Source organism: Hyperolius riggenbachi, chromosome 4 (assembly GCF_040937935.1).
Source record: "Hyperolius riggenbachi isolate aHypRig1 chromosome 4, aHypRig1.pri, whole genome shotgun sequence".
NCBI classification, from domain to species: Eukaryota; Metazoa; Chordata; class Amphibia; order Anura; family Hyperoliidae; genus Hyperolius; species Hyperolius riggenbachi.
The window spans coordinates 6548590-6553316 of NC_090649.1; positions in this window are offsets into that span (position 1 = coordinate 6548590).

Sequence of the window (4727 nt, forward strand, 5' to 3'; positions counted from 1 at the left end):
ACGTCACTCCACCTCCTACTGCTGCTGTTGTATTTATCCTGCTGCTGTCAGTGGTCCCACCTTCAGAGTTCACACTATGCATTGCCTGCTGCCAGTGCCACACGTCACTCCACCTCCTACTGCTGCTGTTGTATTTATCCTACTGCTGTCAGTGGTCCTACCGCCAGAGTCCACACTATGCATTGCCTGCTGTCAGTGCCACACGTCACTCCACCTCCTACTGCTGCTGTTGTATTTATCCTGCTGCTGTCAGTGGTCCCACCTCCAGAGTCCACACTATGCATTGCCTGCTGCCAGTGCCACACGTCACTCCACCTCCTACTGCTGCTGTTGTATTTATCCTACTGCTGTCAGTGGTCCCACCGCCAGAGTCCACACTATGCATTGCCTGCTGTCAGTGCCACACGTCACTCCACCTCCTGCTGCTGCTGTTGTATTTATCCTGCTGCTGTCAGTGGTCCCACCGCCAGAGTCCACACTATGCATTGCCTGCTGTCAGTGCCACATGTCACTCCACCTCCTACTGCTGCTGTTGTATTTATCCTGCTGCTGTCAGTGGTCCCACCTCCAGAGTCCACACTATGCATTGCCTGCTGCCAGTGTCACACGTCACTCCTCCTCCTACTGCTGCTGTTGTATTTATCCTGCTGCTGTCAGTGGTCCCACCGCCAGAGTCCACACTATGCATTGCCTGCTGTCAGTGCCACACGTCACTCCACCTCCTACTGCTGCTGTTGTATTTATCCTGCTACTGTCAGTGGTCCCACCTCCAGAGTCCACACTATGCATTGCCTGCTGCCTGTGCCACACGTCACTCCACCTCCTACTGCTGTTGTAGTATTTATCCTGCTGCTGTCAGTGGTCCCACCTCCAGAGTCCACACTATGCATTGCCTGCTGCTAGTGCCACACGTCACTCCACCTCAGTGCTGGTCGTAATGGAAAAAGCTACGCTTACGGATCATTACGCGTAATTTTACGCTATTACGCATTACGAAATTACGCTTACGGCATAGACATTCAATTTCGGTACATGTCTGTAATTACGCATTGCCCTTACGCAATTACGCGTAAGAATACCGTATTTGAGGTTGTTACGTTATAGGCTTACGCGTAAATTCCTACTGGCAATTAATGCGTAAAGTCATGCTGCCAAGCGGAAAAGTTGACGCATGGGTCAATGGTAGGTAGCCGCCGACTTTAAGGGTTAATAGCAAAGCCCCCTTAAGTGCTAAGAGCCTCAAATTTGGAGAATATATTAAGGAGATCAGAAGGAATAAGAGGAAAAAATTTTTTTTCAAAAAGACCTTATAGTTTTTGAGAAAATCGATGTTAAAGTTTCAAAGGAAAAATATATACATTTAAAAACCCGCCGACTTTAACGGTTAATAGCAAAGCCTGCTTAAAATTTAGAAACACCAAATTCACAGGGTATATTAAGGGGATCAGTGGGAATAAGAGGAAAAAAAAATTTCAAAAAGACCTTATAGTTTTTGAGAAAATCGATTTTTAAGTTTCAAGGGCGAAAATGTCTTTTAAATGCAGAAAATGACAGTTTTTTTGCACAGGTAACAATAGTGTTTTATTTTCATAGATTCCCCCAAGTGGGAAGAGTTTTACTTACTTCGTTCTGAGTGTGGGAAATATAAAAAAAACGACGTGGGGTCCCCCCTCCCAGACCTCTTTAACCCCTTGTCCCCCATGCAGACTGGGATAGCCAGAATGCGGAGCACCGGCCGCGTGGGGCTCCGCACCCTGACTATACCAGCCCGCATGGTCCATGGATTGGGGGGTCTCGGAAGGGGAGGGGCAGCCAAGCTTTCCCCTCCCCCTCCGAGCCCTTGTCCAATCCAAGGACAAGGGGCTCTTCTCCACCTCCGATGGGCGGTGGAGGTGGAGGCCGCAATTTCCTGGGGAGGGGTTCATGGTGGCATCTGGGAGTCCCCTTTAAAAAGGGGTCCCCCAGATGCCCACCCCCCTCCCAGGAGAAATGAGTATAGAGGTACTTGTAGTACCCCTTACCCATTTCCTTTAAGAGTTAAAAGTAAATAAACACACAAACACACGCCGCCTCCCGCTGTCAGCCCCGCCCACATCTGTCACCCACATGTCACCCACATGTGGGTGACATGTGGGTGACATGTGGGAGAGGCGGGGTGGACAGCGGGAGGCGGCGGGGACTTAGCGTCCCGCACGGACCCGACAGAGCTCTGAGCTATATAGCTCAGAGCTCTCTTAGCATCTTTGTATTTGGGCTCCAAGGAGCCCCATTGGTCCTTAGCAGACCAATGGGGTTCCTTCTGATTTAAAGGAACCCCATTGGTCTGCTAAGGACCAATGGGGCTCCTTGGAGCCCAAATACAAAGATGCTTAGAGAGCTCTGAGCTATATAGCTCAGAGCTCTGTCGGGTGCGTGCGGGTGCGGCGGTGGCGGCGAGTGACGTCGGGTGCGGTGGTGTTACAAAGTAACAAAGTTGTTACATTGTAATAACTTTGTTACATTGTAACTGATTAGTATATTTCCGAGGATATTGCGTGGGAACTGGCTTTTAAAGGGACAGGTAAGTATTAATGGTTAATTAAGAATATTAAAGGACTTTTTTCGTGGTTATGTTTTTTGTTCAATTAAAATACTTTTTCTATGTGTTTGTGTGTTTATTTACTTTTAACTCTTAAAGGAAATGGGTAAGGGGTACTACAAGTACCTCTATACTCATTTCTCCTGGGAGGGGGGTGGGCATCTGGGGGACCCCTTTTTAAAGGGGACTCCCAGATGCCACCATGAACCCCTCCCCAGGAAATTGCGGCCTCCACCTCCACCGCCCATCGGAGGTGGAGAAGAGCCCCTTGTCCTTGGATTGGACAAGGGCTCGGAGGGGGAGGGGAAAGCTTGGCTGCCCCTCCCCTTCCGAGACCCCCCAATCCATGGACCATGCGGGCTGGTATAGTCAGGGTGCGGAGCCCCACGCGGCCGGTGCTCCGCATTCTGGCTATCCCAGTCTGCATGGGGGACAAGGGGTTAAAGAGGTCTGGGAGGGGGGACCCCACGTCGTTTTTTTTTATATTTCCCACACTCAGAACGAAGTAAGTAAAACTCTTCCCACTTGGGGGAATCTATGAAAATAAAACACTATTGTTACCTGTGCAAAAAAAACTGTCATTTTCTGCATTTAAAAGACATTTTCGCCCTTGAAACTTAAAAATCGATTTTCTCAAAAACTATAAGGTCTTTTTGAAAAAAAAATTTTCCTCTTATTCCCACTGATCCCCTTAATATACCCTGTGAATTTGGTGTTTCTAAATTTTAAGCAGGCTTTGCTATTAACCGTTAAAGTCGGCGGGTTTTTAAATGTATATATTTTTCCTTTGAAACTTTAACATCGATTTTCTCAAAAACTATAAGGTCTTTTTGAAAAATTTTTTTTTTACTCTTATTCCTTCTGATCTCCTTAATATATTCTCCAAATTTGAGGCTCTTAGCACTTAAGGGGGCTTTGCTATTAACCCTTAAAGTCGGCGGCTTTTTTATATTATACGGGAGCGTAATATTACGCGATTACGGCAGACTGTGTAATTTCAATGGGAGTTTAGTGTCTTACGCGTAATTTGTTACGCGTAAAACGTAACCCTACGGTCTACGCGTAATTAATTACGCGTAATACCGTAACCTTACACGTAACGCTTACGGTGCATTTGTAGTGAATTACGATGCGTAATTACGCTAATGCGTAATTTCGGCCCAGCACTGCTCCACCTCCTACTGCTGCTGTTGTATTTATCCTGCTGCTGTCAGTGGTCCCACCGCCAGAGTCCACACTATGCATTGCCTGCTGTCAGTGCCACACGTCACTCCACCTCCTCCTACTGCTGCTGTTGTATTTATCCTACTGCTGTCAGTGGTCCCACCGCCAGGGTCCACACTATGCATTGCCTGCTGTCAGTGCCACACGTCACTCCACCTCCTACTGCTGCTGTTGTATTTATCCTGCTGCTGTCAGTGATCCCACCGCCAGAGTCCACACTATGCATTGCCTGCTGTCAGTGCCACACGTCACTCCTCCTCCTACTGCTGCTGTTGTATTTATCCTGCTGCTGTCAGTGGTCCCACCTCCAGAGTCCACACTATGCATTGCCTGCTGCCAGTGCCACACGTCACTCCACCTCCTCCTGCTGCTGCTGTTGTATTTATCCTACTGCTGTCAGTGGTCCCACCGCCAGGGTCCACACAATGCATTGCCTGCTGTCAGTGCCACACGTCACTCCACCTCCTCCTACTGCTGCTATTGTATTTATCCTGCTGCTGTCAGTGGTCCCATCAGTGGTCCCACCGCCAGGGTCCACACAATGCATTGCCTGCTGCCAGTGCCACACGTCACGTTTTCAGTTTTGTTTGTTTAAGTACACCTATTTCAATGTGAATTCACTTTAAAAAAAACACACAAAAAAACCCCGAATTCACGAATACGAATTTTTAACGAGTTTTTAGGCGTAACCTCGAACCGAATATGAACTCGAACCAAATTTCGTGGTCGAAGGCGAATTCGAATTCGAATGTCATGCGGGCCCGAATTCGAATGTACCCGAACCGAATTTTGGTACATCTGAGCATGCCTGCCTGTATATTCAGTGTGTGTGTATGTGGGGGGGGGGGAGAGAAACCCTCCTGGTCTCCTGGTTTCCTCACTCCTTTCCCAAACCTGCTGATGGTGGAATGGAACCATACAACAC